This window comes from Gobius niger, assembly GCF_951799975.1.
Source record: "Gobius niger genome assembly, chromosome: 19".
Classification (NCBI taxonomy): Eukaryota; Metazoa; Chordata; class Actinopteri; order Gobiiformes; family Gobiidae; genus Gobius; species Gobius niger.
The window spans coordinates 24,290,770-24,310,068 of record NC_136870.1 but is presented as its reverse complement, the minus strand read 5'-3'; positions in this window follow the sequence as shown (position 1 = coordinate 24,310,068).

Genomic DNA, 19,299 nt, shown 5'->3' with positions numbered 1-19,299 from the left:
TCCTGCAGCCCAGTTAAAGCCCAGCAGCAGAGGACACACTGGTGAACGTCGAACGAGTGGAGGGGTGGAATGTGCACGACTGTGAAGTGAGGCGACATTTCCTTTGTTACTGACCAGAATCTACATGTGTTCAAAATATTGTAAGTACATGTTTGCCCTTTAAGAAACCAGACATGCTCCAATGTGTTTTGCTGTTTGTGTTGAGCTGCTACATTAAAGATATAATGTATAAGTGGGTGACTTAATGTTCTTCAGATGTGTTTGGTTTCGATGACTTTCAAAATAACAGAAGCAATAAAGTCCTTCAAAACAATCTCAGACTCTTTTTGCATTCTTTGTGCCCTGAGAAATAAATCTGAACATCCTCAATGACCAGGGTCACTCTGCGCCAAACGTGGCATTCATAAAACTCCTACTTGGTTTGGAACTTCATCTCCACAGCAGCTCTGACTCTTACGCTCTATCCAAAGACAGGAGTCAAGGCTAAAGTCAAGGAAAGGTGGAGAAGAACACAAGCCCGCACTGTGAACTGAAGTTGAGATAATGTATTCCAGGGGTCCCCAACTGGTGGAGGTCCAGATCTGGACTCAAGAGGCTTGTGGCCAAACCTGGTATTACAAGAACTTCTCCGTTTAAAGGGTCCCGTCTCCTTGTGCCTCAGTGCGCTTCGCCACTGCTGAGACTCAGAGATCTACTTAAGCTGTTTGGCAATTTGTCTGACTTCTAACGCTGTGAGGTCTGCCCCGCTTCCTCCTTGATGACATCACCGCCGAGACACCAGTGTTCCAGTGATACTCACCTCGGTCCCCTCAGTCTAAGCGGCTTGCCGTGTGTCTGGTTTTGTTGTTGTCAGAAAAACCTTTTAGTGGCCAGTTCTGGCCCCCAGGACATAAGTTTTAGGTCGGAAAACTGTAACAACCTATAGAACTATTCCAAAGCAGGTTGCGGAACTACCTATCATTTTACATTCAAAAGACTTTGTACCAAAGAATGACATGAGAGATTAACTTACGATTGTGTTGTTTTAATGCAGGAAAATGTTCAAGTACAGCTCAGCTCATTTGCCAAATAATGATTCACATATAACACAATATGAAATGACTATACTAGGTTAATATAAGGAAGGACCTATGACTAGATATTATCAATAACGTTGCAGTTCTGTGATGACGTTTGAACTGTGAGTTATGGCACTTCTTCTTCTATTGGTTTCAAGGAGAGGGGGAGAATCATCTTCATATACACTGATTTGACGCGTCGCGCTCGAAAGCCCGACTGAGGTTTGCGATGGGGTCTCCTCAACTCAGCTTCGACACTCTCTAGTCTCCTTCCTCGCTGCGAGCCGACGTAGGGTTATCTTCTTTATCTTATCTCATGCAATTTAGCGGTGGTGCTCCGAAACCAGTGTGATGGCCGATCACAACGCTCCGTCGAGCCTCCACCGAGCTTTGCCAAGAGTGCAGGGCAGCGAGAGGCCGAATCTTGTAGTTTCCTGTCACCAGCACAGTCTTGCTCCGGCTCTCAACCGCTGTCTCAGCAGGAGGATGCAGCTGTCTGATGCAGGAAGTATTGTCGCTTCTTCCTCTTTTTGTCCCTTCTCTGCGGAAAGTAGAGGAACTGCAGTTTCTTCACGTCGAAATCTCTACTCGGCTTGTCTTGGGCTTTACAGCGTCGTAGTCTAGAAGGTCTGCGTCCTTTTCTGTTCTTCTTCCTTTCGGAGGTGCTTCGAAGCAAAAACCCCACCAGGCTGTCTGCGCTCCCTTCTTTTATACTAGCCAAAAGCCCATCATTTCCTGCCCCCTTCTTGGATCTCGTTGTTTCTGTCCAATCAGTATGGTCATTCCCTTTTAAGGCCTTTGTTGGTCCAGATCTCCCTTCGAGCTAACTCCTCCTTTTGTGAACTGTCAACTATGAATGCGTTCCCCTTATGACATCATGGCAGCATACCATACCTAGAGCATACATCACTCTGGTCGCAACAGACATAAATTGCCCTGTTTAAACATTTCAAGTTTATAGGTAATACATGACTACTACTTCTCTCTGGCTATTCCAGAAAAGGCTTTAAGCGATGCAAGGCAGAAAAGGTTATAATTAGTCTTACATTTCATCACAAAGACAGGGAAAGTTCTAAGTCTGTCTTTTATCATCTCCTCTCATTTTCCAAAACTTAAAGGTCCTATATCATGCAAAATCGACTTTTTGGAGCTTTTAGCCATGTTGTTATGCTATTTTGTTGTCAAAAACACCCCCAGAGTGGTTTGTGGCTTCATTCACGCAGCTCTCCGTAATCCTCCTGAATCCTTCTCTCTGAGCAGCTGCTCCTCCCTCTCCTGGTGAACGACTGAGTGTTCAGTTGTGTCGTAACAGCGGAACGGAAGTGCTCGACGTCTGTAATGTAATGTCTTAATTCTATGCTTACGGCCTGATTTTAATTTGTAAAACAGCGTTTTCATTATTTCTGTCGTAAGAGAGAAACAAAGAGTAAAAAATAAAATAAAAATAATAATAAAAAAAATAAAAAAGGATGTGCCCGAGGTACTTCCAGGTCAGCTGAGGCCAAAACAAACACATCGCGTCTGAACAGATCAGTCATGTTTGCGCTGCAGCTGAAGATGGAGCTCGTTACCTACTCTGGACACACCTGTTCTTCATTCTTACCTAACGATAATGTCACGGACGGAGAAAAAGAAGCGCGTTTGGCTTCGAGGACGAGGAGTTTATTCAACCTTTTTCAGGAAGAGGCCACTCAGCTGTTTTTTTTCTCCGAGATTCAGCGACTATCACCAAAATAGTGTTTTTCTGTGACTGTCACTGATGGATGTTTGGTGAACCTTCGCCAGAATCAAAGTGGATTAACTTTTATAACCAACGCGAGTCCCACAATGTAAACAGCGATGGAGCAGAGGGTGAGTCAATCCAAACGCGGGTTAGCATATTAGCTTGTGTGTTAGCATATTAGCATATGTGTTAGCCATTTATGAAGCTGTGTTGCAGATGTCAACTCCCTATAACTGCATCCTGAAGTGACTTCACTTATTGCTGTTTATTTATATTACGGTAAAGTTGTATGAGCGGAGAGAGGGGGCGGAGTTAACTGAATCGAAGCGTTTTGTCTTCCGGGTTCGAAAAATACCTCCAGAAAACACTTATATTTATCACAAAAATGAGTGCTCCATTGTGGTAGAGGTACAATATATCATATAAATGCCTGGAATGGCTAAAATAGCATGATACAGATCCTTTAAGCACACATTATCAACAATGTGAAAAGCCAAGAAGGACTTACTGAACTTGATCTATTGTCAAACATCTTTCTAAGATGTCATTAAGACTAAGGAGTAATTCGATTGTTTATCATATTTATTTCATTTCTTATTTAGTTTTCATTGAAGGTTTGACAGTGTGTGCAGCTGCAGCGCCCTCCCTCCCTCTGTGTCCCTCGTGTCTTGGTAAAACCTACTCATTATGGGCTCATGTTCAGGTGAATCTCATTTCTAACTCATTTTGCATGTCCTTTTATAGTGAAATGGAGGAAACGTCCCGACTCTCCTGATTACCCAGCACCCCACAGGTGAGCCATTAGGGCGGGCAGAGACACACTCAAACGCCTGGCGCCTCACGTGAAACCATATGCAAAGACTGGATTTAGGTGAACTTTAAAGTCATCTCGTCTCATCTTCACTTCAGACGTTTGTCCTCTGCCAAAGCACAAACATGAGTCCAACCCTTCTGCTGCTGCTGATCGTGTTGGCTACAGTCACAGCCGGGAAGTACGTTCTTGTACGATCAGCACTGATCTGGACCGAAGCTCAGACGCTCTGCCGCAGAGAGTTCACCGACCTGGCTCCCATCAGCGGGGAATATGACAATGGCCTCATTCAGGCGGAAGTACCTAGTGCGGTCGACAAAGGTGCATTTTGGATCAGGCTGAGGAGAAACACCACTGACCGGACAAAGTGGATGTGGTCCGGAGGCACTCAAGTTGATCAAAGCTTTTGGAAACATGGATGGTATCGTGACTCACCAGGAAGGGACTATGGATTCATTTACAAGCTTCTATGGTACAGCGGTACTCCCAATTACCATTATCACGCCATCTGCTACAAGGTCCACGCCGTACGAGAGAGACTGACCTGGGAGGAAGCGCTCCAGTACTGCAGAGCGCACCACACTGACCTGGCGAGTGTGGCGTCGGAGACGGAGATGATGCTGATGAAGAAAGAGCTGAGCAAAGATCCCTCCAGTGACGACGTCTGGATCGGGCTGCGTTTTTTGTCCGGGCAGTGGCTGTGGGTGGACGGACAGCCCTTCAGCTACGAGTCCTGGGGGGCGTCGCTGAAACCCTCCTGTCCCGATGTGAGTTTTTCTTGCGGAGCGTTGCGAGTGTCTGGACAAAAAGCAGCAGGGGACACACTGGTGAACGTCGACCGAGTGGAGGGGTGGAATGTGCACGACTGTGAAGTGAGGCGACATTTCCTTTGTTACTGACCAGAATCTAAATGTGTTCATAATATTGTAAGTGCATGTTTGCCTTTTAAGAAACCTCTCTTTAGTCGCAGACATGCTCCAATGTGAGTGTTTTGCTGTTTGTGTTGAGCTGTTAAATTGAAGATATAATGTATAAGTAGGTGACTTAATGTTCTTCAGATGTGTGTGGTTTCGATGACTTTCAAAATAATTGAAGTAATAAAGTCCTTCACAACAATCTCTTTTTGCATTCTTTGTGCCCAAAGAATTAAATCTAAACATCCTGAATGATGAGGGTCATTCTGTTCCAAACGTGGCATTTATAAAACTCCCACTTGGTTTGGAACTTTATCTCCACAGCAGCTCTTGCCCAGAGTTACGCTCAAAGCAAAGACAGGAGTCAAGGCTAAAGTCAAGAGGAACAGACGACACATGCAGAGATGTGGAGAAGTGAAGACAGACGAGGAAATGTTTGATCCGGTGTTCAATAAACATTTCATCACAAAGACAGGGAAACGTCCGACATGTCTGTCCTTCAAATAATCAACAAAGTCAAAAGCCAAGAAGGACTTACTGAACTTGATCTATTGCCAAACATCTTTCTAAGATTTCATTAAGATTAAAGAGTAATTCTATTGTTCATATTTATTTAATTTCTTATTGAGTTTTTTTAAAAGGTTTGACAGTGTGTGCAGCTCCAGAGCCCTCCCTCCCTCTGTGTCCCTCGTGTCTTGGTAAAACCTTTTATGGTGAAATGCAGGAGTGGGGAGGGCGTGGCAGGAGTTGGTTCGCGTGTGCAGGTGAGATCTGTAAAGCACAGGCTGCCTGGAGAGCTTTGCACGGAGGGTTTTATTAATGCAGATTTTCTGTGGCGTGCGTCAGTCGCTCCTCAGAGTTGAAGACTTAACCAAAACATGTATATCAGGTGTCAAGGAAGAACGGAACATCAATGTCTTCTGTGTGACCCGACCCTCACTACAAAATCTGACCCAATGCTCCCCAGTCGGCCATGTTAGAAGTTTGCACCTCCAGGCAAAAACCATATGGTGTTTTAGCCAAGGATTAAGAACCTACTTAGTCTTTAGATGATGACTATTAAACATGGAACTGATGAGCAATGAAAGTTAAGTTCTTCAGTGTGAAAACTGACTCTCACTTGACAACCAAAAGTTTAAAAAAGTTGGTATGTTTTTATTTTTTGCTCTGGTTCACACCATTCAGGCAGGTTCAGCATCCATAAACAGGAAGTGACATCACACTGCACGACCATGACTTCTCAGTTTAACCTGGTCTCTCTTCTTAGCTCTAAAACACTGCGAGACCCAACCCACCCCGCCCTCCCCTTAGCCTTAGATAAGACACTCTCAGCGAGCCATTGGGGCGGGGAGAGGCACATTCAAACGCCTCACAGGAAACCATATGCAAAGACAGGATTAAGGTGATCTTTAAAATCATCTCGTCTCATCTTCAGTTCAGACGTTTGTCCTCTGCCAAAGCACAAACATGAGTCCAACCCTTCTGCTGCTGCTGACGGTGGTGGCTACAGTCACAGCCGGGAAGTACGTTCTTGTAGAATCATATCTGACCTGGCCCGAAGCTCAGACGCTCTGCCGCAGAGAGTACACCGACCTGGCTCCCATCAGCAGCAAATTCGACAATGGCCTGATGCAGATAGATGTACGTAACTGGATTTCCGGGGATTTATTTTGGATCGGGCTGATGAGAAACACCACTGACCGGACGAAGTGGATGTGGTCTGGAGGCGCTCAAGTTGAGCAAAGCTTTTGGATATATGAATGGGATCCTGATTCGCCAGGATGGGACTATGGAGCAATTTACGACCTTCATTGGCATGCTGTAGAACCCGACTTACGTTTGCACACCATCTGCTACAAGGTCCACGCCGTACGAGAGAGACTGACCTGGGAGGAAGCGCTCCAGTACTGCAGAGCGCACCACACTGACCTGGCGAGTGTGGCGTCGGAGACGGAGATGATGCTGATGAAGAAAGAGCTGAGCAAAGATCCCTCCAGTGACGACGTCTGGATCGGGCTGCGTTTTTTGTCCGGGCAGTGGCTGTGGGTGGACGGACAGCCCTTCAGCTACGAGTCCTGGGGGGCATCGCTGAAACCCTCCTGTCCCGATGTGAGTTTTTCTTGCGGTGCGTTGCGAGTGTCTGGACAAACAGCAGCAGAGGACACACTGGTGAACGTCGAACGAGTGGAGGGGTGGAATGTGCACGACTGTGAAGTGAGGCGACATTTCCTTTGTTACTGACCAGAATCTAAATGTGTTCATAATATTGTGAGTGGTAGAATTTTGCTGTTTGTGTTCAGCTGTTACATTTGACAGTAGTTTAAAAGTAGATGACTTGATGCTCTTAAAATAACTAAGTGTTATATTTGTCAACGAAATTGCGTCGCTCAGATGTAGGGTATGTAGATGTGTGTGTAGTTTTGTTGCTAGGACAATTTTCAAAAGTAATAAAGTGCTTCACAACAATCTCAGACTCGTTTTGCATTCATTTCTACATCGCCTGACCAAAATATAATCACCATCTGGACTTGACGAACTGTTCTGATCTGGGTTTGGTCTCGGTTCAGCAACACTATGTGCCCAAAGAATGAGAAAAAAACTGAACATCCGGAATGACCAGGTTATTTCATCAATGGATTTCTTCTTCCCTGATAGAACGGAAAGAGTGGTTCAGAGAGCACAAAACATAATTTTCTCCCATAAATCCAGATCTTGCCCCCATTGAGGACCTTTGGGATTTGCTGGAGAAGGTGATGCCCATTGGTCACACTCTCCCATCATCAGTACACAATCTTGCTGTAAAATGAATACAACACGTGATCTTTTGACATTGCTGAAGCTTTCTGAAACAATGCCACAGCGAATCTGTGCTGTGATCAGAGCTAAAGGCGCTACAACATGTGTGGCCTTTATATTTTGGTTAACATTAAATATCTACCTCCAGCTGAAGACTCTCATTACATGTTTACTCTCCACTGTGTAACACCAAACACTCACTCATTTCCTTAGAATTATAAGGTTCTATCAGCGTTGTGAGTAGATCTGAGGTATGAAGGTTTGATGTTCTACCCACTCCTGAAACGAAATGGAAATGGGTAATATGTACTGTAAAATAATGCACCAAATTCTACTAAATCTATTGGGTTCAGGACCCATAATCACCCTCCAATCACAAGCCTTGACCCAAATAAGAAATCAATGTGCTACATCTAGAAAAATGATGCATGTTCCTCACAAATTATTACTGAAAATGCATGAGACAAGAAATGCAAACCATCAGGGCGGAGACTTGAGCTCCATAGCAACCAGATAAGACACACATGGAACAATATGCAAAGACAGGATTAGGTGAACTTTAAAGTCATCTCGTCTCATCTTCACTTCAGGTGTTTGTCTTCTGCCAAGGCACAAACATGAGTCCAACCCTTCTGCTGCTGCTGACGGTGGTGGCGACAGTCAAAGCCGGGAAGTACGTTCTTGAACGAATAGCACTGACCTGGCCCGATGCTCAGGCGCACTGCCGCAGAGAGTACACCGACCTGGCTCCCATCAGCAGCAAATACGACAGCCTGATTCACGCGGAAGTGCCTCACTGGACCGTCGGGGGTACATATTGGTTCGGGCTGATGAGAAACACCACCGACCCGACAAAGTGGATGTGGTCCGGAGGCGCTCAAGTTCATCAAAGCTTTTGGAAACCCGGATGGCCTGACAAACTAGGAAAGGAATTCGGAGTCATTCAAAATCATTCATGGCATACCTTAAAACCCGAACTACGTTTGCACGTCCTCTGCTACAAGGTCCACGCCGTACGAAAGAGACTGACCTGGGAGGAAGCGCTCCAGTACTGCAGAGCGCACCACACTGACCTGGCGAGTGTGGCGTCGGAGACGGAGATGATGCTGATGGAGAGAGAGCTGAGCAAAGATCTCTCCAGTGACGGCGTCTGGATCGGGCTGCGTTTTTTGTCCGGGCAGTGGCTGTGGGTGGACGGACAGCCCTTCAGCTACGAGTCCTGGGGGGCGTCGCTGAAACCCTCCTGTCCCGATGTGAGTTTTTCTTGCGGAGCGTTGCGAGTGTCTGGACGAAGAGCAACAGAGGACAAACTGGTGAAAGTCGAACGAGTGGAGGGGTGGAATGTGCACGACTGTGAAGTGAGGCGACATTTCCTTTGTTACTGACCAGAATATAAATGTGTTCATAATATTGGGAGTGGTAGAAGTTTGCCGTTTGTGTTCAGCTGTTACATTTGACAGTAGTTTAAAAGTAGATGACTTGATGCTCTTAAAATAACTAAGTGTTATATTTGTCAACGAAATTGCGTTGCTCAGATGTCGGGTATGTACTGTAGATGTGTATGTAGTTTTTCCAAATGTTGCTAGGACAATTTTCAAAAGTAATAAAGTGCTTCACAACAATCTCAGACTCGTTTTGCATTCACTTCTACATCGCCTGACCGAAATATAATCACCATCTGGATTTAACGAACTGTTCTGATCTGAGTTTGGTCTTGGTTCAGCAACACTATATGCTGCTACCTTTATGTTTCGGTTAAACATTAACATTAACATTGCTGAAGACTCATTAAGTGTTTACTCTTCACTGTGTAACACCAAATACTAACTTGTTTCCTTAGAATTATAAGGATCACTCTGCGTTGTGAGTAGATCTGAGTTATTAAGGTTTGACGTTCTGCCCACTCATGAAACGAAATGGAAATGGGTAATATGCAGTGTAAAACAATGCACCAAATTCTACTAAATCTATTGGGTTTGGGACCCATCATCACCCTCCAATCACAAGCCTCAACTAAAGATAAGAAATCAATGTGTTACATCTAGCAACATGATGTATGTTCCTCACAAATTATCACTGAATAAGCATTAGACAAGAAATGCAAACCATCAGGGTGGAGACTTGAGCTCCTTAGCAACCAGGTAAGACACACATGGAACCATATGCAAAGACAGGATTAGGTGAACTTTAAAGTCATCACGTCTCATCTTCATTTCAAACGTTTGTCTTCTGCCAAAGCAAAACATTGATTGATTGATTGATTGATTGATAGTTTATTCCGAATTCAAAGTACAATGTGTATACTTTTTTTTTTTACAACATTTTTTCATTAACATGTGCTGCTTTTGCGACATTCTAACATGCATTCATGATATACTATATACTTACATATATACATAATGCTGTACACAAACTCGAAAAGGAGTGGGAGGAAGTATAACTTAGAAATTCCCACCCCTGTTAATATCATATTTACATTAAACGTCCTATATCATGCAAAATCGACTTTTTGGAGCTTTTAGCCATTTTGTTATGCTTATGAAAAACACCCCCAGAGTGGTTTTTGGCTTCATTCACGCAGTTCTCAGTAATCCTCCTGAATCCTGCTCTCTGAGCAGCTGCGCCGCCCTCTCCTGGTGAACGACTGAGTGTTCAGTTGTGTCGTCACAGCGGAACGGAAGTGCTTGGGGTCTGTAATGTAGTGTCTTAATTCCATGCTTATGGCCTGATTTTAATTTGTAAACCACACTTTTCATTATTTCTGTTATAAGAAAGAAATAAAGGAAAAAATAAAAAGGATGTGCCCGAGGTGCTTCCAGGTCAGCTGGGGCCAAAAACAAACGCACCCCTGAGCGTCTGAACAGATCAGTCATGTTTGCGCTGCAGCTGTGAAGATGGAGCTCTAACCTATTCTGGACACACCTGTTCTTTATTCTTACCTAACGATAATGTCACGGAGAAAAAGAAGCGTGTTTGGCTACGAGGACTTTTTTCAACCTTCCTAAAGAGGCCACTCGTCAGAAGTTGTTTTTTCTCTCCGGGATTCGGCGACTCTCAGCCAAAATATTGTTTTTCTGTGACTGTCTCTAATGGATGTTTGGCGAACCTTTGCCAGAATCAAAGTGGATTCACTTTTATAACCAACGCTAATCCCATCACATAAACAGCGATGGACCAGAGCGGTGAGTCAGTCCAAACGCGGGTTAGCATATTAGCATGTGGGTTAGCCATTTATGAAGCTGTGTTGCAGATGTCAACTGATTATAACTGCATCGTGAAGTAACTTCACTTATTGCTGTTTATTTATATTACGGTAAAGTTGTATGTGCGGAGAGAGTTAACTGAATCGAAGCGTTGTGTCTTCCGGGTTTGAAAAATACCTCCAGAAAACACTTATATATATCACAAAATATAGTGCTCCATAGTGGTAGAGGTACAATATATCATATACATGCCTATACTTAACTTTGGAATGGCTAAAATAGCATGATATAGATCCTTTAATGTTGCTGGAGCCAGTACCAGGGCAATGCATAACAACATAAGTCCAACCCTTCTGTTGCTGCTGAAGGTGGTGGCGACAGTCAAAGCCGGGAAATACGTTTTTGTACAATCAGCACTGACCTGGACCGAAGCTCAGACGCTCTGCCGCGCAGCAACAGCAACACTATGAGCCCAACGAACGAGATCAGCTGAACATCCTGAATGACCAGGTTATTCAATCAATGCAATAATGGTCAACATTAAATAACAACCTCCAGCTGAACAGTCTCCTTAAGTCTCCATTGTCCAACACCAAATCATGAAAGTGAAAGGACCAAAGACATCATTGTAGATCCACACGTCACAAGGCTAAAGAAGCTTGAAATACAAACTCGTTTGTTTGGCATCCTGTGGCTTAGACCAGTGTTTTTCAACCTTTTTTGAGCCAAGGCACATTTTTTTCATTGAAAAATTCACGAGGCACACCACCAGCAGAAAATGTAAAAAAAAAAAGTAACTCTGTAGCCTGTATTCAGTCAATCTCATCACCGTATACTCTCGCGAGCCACACTGCCACTGTCACAGCCACCTGCCGCATCCATGCATCACTAATTCTCTTGTCTCAAAGAAATTAGCAACCAGAAATAGAGTATTACATGGTTACTCTGCCGATCACTAGACAGCACAGACACTTGAAAATGATACATTATTTGTGGATAATAATGAATTTATTTTCAAAAAATCAACGTGGTTAAAATTGGATAATTTCCTAAGGCACACCAGACGTTATCTCATGGCACACTAGTGTGCCACGGCACAGTGGTTGAAAAACACTGGCTTAGACCACAATGAAATCTTTCCCAAACAATTCAAATGTATGAGGGACAGGATCAAGCGATTTCTGATGTAAATTTCCTGGCTCTTTCTCAGGACAACATCAAAATAGAGACCAAACATACTATTAATTTGTTCAACCAGTGCTATATGATCAATTTTCATGCATTTGTTTTAACACTTTTTATTTTTCTTACTTGCTGCCAGTAGTGTCCAAAGCAACCTCTTGTCCTTAGTTTTCCAGAGTGGCTCTAGTTTTACAAATACATAGAAATATTTCTTTTTCAGTTTGTTTTTCAGCCATTACCTTTAGCCTCTCCCAGCATATCCATAGCTCCAAACTGGGGTGAAGCTCTTCCACGTTTTACCTATTTAAATACAGTTATGTGAAAAGTTACACGATCCAAGTCCTTGAAGTGTTTACTCTCCACTGTGCACCAAAAAATACCATGTTTCCTCAGAATGATCTATCTGCGTTATGAGTGGTTTTGAGATATTAAGGTTTAAAGTTTTGCCCACTCATGAAATGGGTAATATGTGGTGTAACAAAATGCACCAAATTCCACTAAATCTATTGGCTTCGGGACCATCATCACCCTCCAACGACGAGCCACGACACAAATAAGACATTAGTTTGTTATATATAATGCAAAATGATGTATGTTCCTCACAAATTATTATTGAATAAGCATGAGACAAGAGACGAAACCATCAGGGCGGAGACTTAAGCTCCTTAGCAACCAAGAGACACATGGAACAATATGCAAAGACAGGATTAAGGTGAATTTTAAAGTCATCTCGTCTCATCTTCAGTTCAGACGTTTGTCCTCTGCCAAAGCACAAACATGAGTCCAACCCTTCTGCTGCTGCTGACGGTGGTGGCGACAGTCAAAGGCGGGAAGTACGTTCTTGAATTAAAAGCAATGACCTGGTCCGAAGCTCAGGCGTACTGCCGCAGAGAGTACACCGACCTGGCTCCCATCAGCAGCGAATACGACAGCCTGATTCACGCGGAAGTGCCTCACTGGAATCCCCGCCATGAATATTGGTTCGGGCTGTGGAGAAACACCACTGACCGGACAAAGTGGATGTGGTCCGGAGGCGCTCAAATTGATCAAAGCTTTTGGAAACCTGGATGGTTTGACGTACTGGGAAAGGACTTCGGAGTCATTCAAAATCATTTATGGTATGGCGACGATCTTTGGCGAACTTTATACACCTTCTGCTACAAGGTCCACGCCGTACGAGAGAGACTGACCTGGGAGGAAGCGCTCCAGTACTGCAGAGAGCACCACACTGACCTGGCGAGTGTGGCGTCGGAGACGGAGATGATGCTGATGGAGAAAGAGCTGAGCAAAGATCTCTCCAGTGACGACGTCTGGATCGGGCTGCGGTTTTTGTCCGGGCAGTGGCTGTGGGTGGACGGACAGCCCTTCAGCTACGAGTCCTGGGGGGCGTCGCTGAAACCCTCCTGTCCCGATGTGAGTTTTTCTTGCGGTGCGTTGCGAGTGTCTGGACAAACGGTAACATGGGACACACTGGTGAACGTCGCACGAGTGGAGGGGTGGAATGTGCACGACTGCGAAGTGAGGCGACATTTCCTTTGCTACTGAGCAGAATCTAAATGTGTTCATAATATTGGGAGTGGCTGTTTTGTCACAGACATACTCCGATTTGAGTTTCATGCTGTTTGTGTTCAGCTATTACATATTTTAAAGTAGTCGACTTGATGTTCTTAAGATGTGTGTGTGGTTAGGACAACTTTCAAAATGCTTGAAGTAATAGATTGAAGTAATAAAGTGCTTCACAACAATCTCAGACTTGTTTTGTATTTATTCCTACAGTGTCTGACTAAAGTAAAATTGGGGTTGGTCTCGGTTCAGCAACACTATGAGCCCAAAGAACGAGATCAGCTGAACATCCTGAAGGACCAGGTTATTCCATCAATGCAATAATTGTCAACATTAAATAACTACCTCCAGCTCCTTATGTGTTTACTCTTCATTGTCCAACACCAAATACTGAAATCATGAAAACTACCAAAAACATCATCAAATCCTGTCCATTGAAACTATTTAATGCGTTGTTAAGAGCACTTTCGCAGAATGGTTGAAACTCAACAACCTTCTTTTTGATCCACACGTTACGAGGCTAAATCAGCTCGTAATACAAACTAGTTTGTTTGTTCGTTTGGCATGTTGTGGCTTAGGCCACAATGACGTCTTTCCCAAACAATGCAAATGTATGAAAATAAGATCAATCGATTTCTGATGTAAATTTCCTGGCTCTGTCTCGGGACAACAAGATCAAAATAGAGACCAAACATACTTGGTCTTTTAAAGGAACAGGCCACCGTTCTCCATACTGAGATATGTTCTTACCTGAAATTAGACAAGTTGATATGTACCTGTCTGGTCTGTGTGTGCCCGTGGAAGGGTGTGGTCGCTTCCAACTTCACGCCCGTTTGGAGCTATAGGAATAGTGCTGGGAGCGAACAACATCTGGTTGTTTTGCGTGACTGAGACCAGGCACAAAGACCAGACGGTTCAACTCGTCTAAGGTCAGGCAAGAACATATCTCAGTATGGAAAAACGGTGGCCTGTTCCTTTAATATATTTGATTTGGTCAACCAGTATTATATGGTCGATTACAGTTTTTATGGATTCGTTTTTGCACATTTTGTTTTTACAGGGCAAGCTGAACGGTTGGTGCATTTCTAAATGATAAATTAACTGACTCAAAAAGTGTCCACAAAATAAGGTCATACACTAACAATTGGTTGTGGCGTCTTTAGCTTTGATTACAACACACATTCACGGTGGCCCTGTTTCAAGAAGCTTCTGCAAAGTAATAGGGATGGTCCGATATGAACATTTTCTGCCGAGATCGATATCCGCCTCGCTGCTGTGGCCGATATCTGATGTTTGCCAATATTTATTTCAATGTTAAAAATCAATAGAAAGGCTTACTCAAATGTAGTAGAGTTTGCAAATTGTTCCATTATTGGAATGTCTTATGCTTCTGCCTGGGACACATCTCACCAGGATGAAACAAACAACCCTTTTATTAGAAAAATATTAAAAAGACCAAATGCAATGTTGGAGTGAAATGTCATTTTGTTTTTGGCTAAATATTTACTCAGACCTACTTATTATTTTACTTTCACCTATGTCGTCTATTAATGAGAAACAGTGACACTGGGAATATGCTAGGCTACTATTGATTATATTTTTTATTTAAACGTGTAGCCTACCATGTTGTTTAAGCTACATGTTTTAACTTTAAACAAATCTGATAAACCTCTCTGAGACACACAGCTCTGTATGAAGCTTTGGAATTGCAAAAAATAGCATCATGTCACTTTAACAGCACCTTATATGAACTTATGAGGCCAGACTGAAGATTTAGAGTTGGTTTAGAGCTGGTAAAAGGCAAACAGTAGATTTACAAGATTAGCATGAGCTTTGAACTGCATTGTTTTCTATGATAAATGCGCTAACGATGCAAATGCGTCTAATTAAAAATGCGCGAAAATGCGACATAACACCTGGTTTTCACGGGTCATTAACGTGACAAAAGTGGGCAGAGTAAACGTGGATACAGACACTATCATCACTGTAGATAGACCTACATTATCATCACTGTAGATAGACCTACATTATCATCACTGTAGTTAGACCTACATTATCATCACTGTAGATAGACCTACATGATCATCACTGTAGTTAGACCTACATTATCATCACTGTAGTTAGACCTACATTATCATCACTGTAGATAGACCTACATTATCATCACTGTAGATAGACCTACATTATCATCACTGTAGTTAGACCTACATTATCATCACTGTAGATAGACCTACATGATCATCACTGTAGTTAGACCTACACTATCATCACTGTAGTTAGACCTACATTATCATCACTGTAGTTAGACCTACATGATCATCACTGTAGTTAGACCTACATTATCATCACTGTAGTTAGACCTACATGATCATCACTGTAGTGAGACCTACATGATCATCACTGTAGTTAGACCTACATTATCATCACTGTAGATAGACCTACATTATCATCACTGTAGATAGACCTACATGACAGAAAGGTCATGTTTACGTGTTGTAGCCTATAGCAGCTATGCTAGCGCTAACAAACAAAGTTATAAATCTGGCGTCAGGACGGAGAAAATTTTGCAACACTCACCACTCAGATGTAGCGACAAATAATCCATCAGAAAATGATTCCTGTTAATCCTGACTCAAAATCATGTCCATGGAGGCCGTTCAAAGTACTTAATATGTGGGTAAGAGCACTTTAGTAGAATGGTTGAAACTCAACAACCTTCTTGCAGATCCACACGTCACGAGGCTAAAGCTTGTAATACAAACTGGTTTGTTTGTTTGGCATGTTGTGGCTTAGGCCACGATGAAATCTTTCCCAAACAATGCAAATGTATGAAAATGGGATCAAGAGATTTCTGATGTAAATTTCCTGGCTCTTTCTCGGGACAAGATCAGAACCAAGACAAACTCGTTCCTTGAATAGATTTGATTTGTTCAACCAGTCAAAAGCATGTCAAGGAACATTTTTCATGGATTTGTTTGAACATTTTTTTTACAGGGCAAGCTGAATGGTTGGTACGTTCCTAAATTATACACTCCCTGACTCAAAAAGAGTGGTAACAAAATAAGGTCATCATTTACACTAATATTGTAGCGTCTTTAGCTTTGATCATAGCTCTTGGTAAAACCTACTCATTTATAAGGCACTTTACAAGTCCTTTTACGGTGAAATGGAGGGCGTGGCGGGATTTTGTTCCTGTGTGCTGATTCCCTCCGCAGGTGAGATCTTTAAAGCACAGATTGCGTGGAGAGCTGCGCACGGAGGGTTTTATTAATGTGGATTTTCTGTGGCGTGTGCCAAACACGGCCACTGGGCGTGCGCTCTTGCTGAGCAAAACAAATCAACGTAGTCTTTTACAAATGAGACCCCAGGTTGGGATCAATGGATTTCTTCGTCCCTGATGACAAATCCTTTTCTGAGATGACAATGCTACGATTCATCGTGCATGAGACATGTGATGACTTGTTTTTGGTCAACATGACATAACAACCTCCAGCTGAAAAATCTTCTTTAAGTCTTTACTCTCCACTGTAAAACACCAAACAATAACTCGTCCCCTAAGAATTACAAGGTTCTCTCTGCGTCGTGAGTAGGTCTGATTCTGAGAAATTAAGGTTTGAAGTTTGTTGCCCACTAATGAAATGGGTAATATATGTGTTGTAAAAATGTGCCACATTCTACTAAATCTATTGGCTTTGGGACCATCATCACCCTCCAATGACGAGCCATGACACAAATAAGACATTAGTTTGTTATATATAATGTAAAATGATGTATGTTCCTCACACATTATTATTGAATAAGCATGAGACAAGAGACGAAACCATCAGGGCGGGGTCTTGAGCTCCTTCGCAACTAGGTAAGAGACACATGGAACAATATGCAAAGACAGGATTAAGGTGAATTTTAAAGTCATCTCGTCTCATCATCACTTCAGACGTTTGTCCTCTGGCAAAGCACAAACATGAGTCCAACCCTTCTGCTGCTGCTGACGGTGGTGGCGACAGTCAAAGGCGGGAAGTACGTTCTTGAATTAAAAGCAATGACCTGGTCCGATGCTCAGACGCACTGCCGCAGAGAGTACACCGACCTGGCTCCCATCAGCAGCGAATACGACAGCCTGATTCACACGGAAGTGCCTCGCTGGAATGCCAAGTATGAATTTTGGTTCGGACAAAGTGGATGTGGTCCGGAGGCGCTCAAGTTCATCAAAGCTTTTGGAAACCTGAATGGTCTGACGAACTGGGAAAGGACTTTGGAATCATTCATCACTGTAGTAAGACCTACATGATCATCACTGTAGTGAGACCTACATTATCATCACTGTAGTTAGACCTACATGATCATCACTGTAGATAGACCTACATTATCATCACTGTAGTTAGACCTACATGATCATCACTGTAGATAGACCTACATGATCATCACTGTAGATAGACCGACATGACAGAAAGGTCATGTTTACGTGTTGTAGCCTTTAGAAGCTATGCTAGCGCTAACAAACAAAGTTATAAATCTGGCATCAGGACGGAGAAACTTTTACAACACTCACCTCAGATGTAGCGACAAATAATCCATCAGAAAATGATTCCTGTTAATCCTGACTCAGAATATTTTTTTGTTTTGTTTTTTAGTCCAGTTTGTTGCAGCAGCAACTCGTGGCTCTGCATCTCTGTGGTGTCCAAGTGTCCGCTCCACTTTGCTTAAACTTAGTAAAAACATATTTTCTTTTGGAGACATGTGAATTTATGCTGGAGGTTCTTTATTTTTAGGAGCCACTGTTTATTTCAGACAATTTGAATAAACTGTTGCCTCAGTCAGGTCAGTGCCGCCCGTCTACACTGCTGCTGCATTCAGGTGCGCTACGGCATTATGATGCGGTAAAAGTATTGATGATGGGAGAGCGTGACCACCGCGCAATGCCTTCTTCAGCACAAAGTCTCTCACTGGGGTTAAGATCTGGACTCTGTGGCCATTTCATGTGTGAAAGTGATGTCTCATGCTCCCTGAACCACTCTTTCACAATAAAGACTTTTCCACCAAGCTGGTTCAGAGCTGCTGGTGCTAGTGCTGGTTTGTTGCTGTGCTCACTTGGTTTCCCACCAAAATTAGCGCTAGCCTGGAGCTACGTGTTTACACAGAATGGATAGTAATCGTACTGCTACTGCTTCTAGCTTTTTAGTAATGTTTATTTTAACATTTTTTAATATGAACAATTATAGGAAGAGAACCTGTGCAGGAATTGCTTTTCATTCATTTAAAACAGTAACACTCATGCAGGTCAGTGACCTCATGGGTTTGACATACTCAGTCCATTTTGTCCAGATCTTGTAGAACATGTCTCTTTGAATCCGGAGAGTTAATTTAAGTTTTTCCATAATGTAGATTTATTTAATTTTGTTCACCCACTTGCCATTTCCTGGTTATGGCTTTCTTACTTGCTGCCAGTAGTGTCTAAAGCAACCTCTTGTCCTTCAGTCTCCAGAGTGGCTCTAGTTTTACAAATACATAGAAATATTTATTTTTTACTTGTGATTCAGCCATTACTTTTTCTTGTTGGATTTCTTCAAAGGAACAGGCCCCCGTTTTTCCATACTGAGATATGTTCATACCTGAGCTTAGACGAGTTAATGTGTACCTGTCTGGTCTGGCGCTCGGTCACGCAAATAGATGAGAAATTAATTTGTTATATACTGTACTATAAACCCACATGATGTATGTTCCTCACAAATTATTATTGAATAAGCATTAGACAAGAGATGGAAACCATCAGGGCGGGGACTTGAGCTCCTTAGCAACCAAGAGACACATGGAACCATATGCAAAGACAGGATTAGGTGAACTTTAAAATCATCTCGTCTCATCTTCACTTCAGACGTTTGTCCTCTGGCAAAGCACAAACATGAGTCCAACCCTTCTGCTGCTGCTGACGGTGGTGGCTACAGTCAAAGCCGGGAAGTACGTTCTTGTACCAATAGCACTGACCTGGCCCGAAGCTCAGACGCACTGCCGCAGAGAGTACACCGACCTGGCTCCCATCAGCGGCGAATAC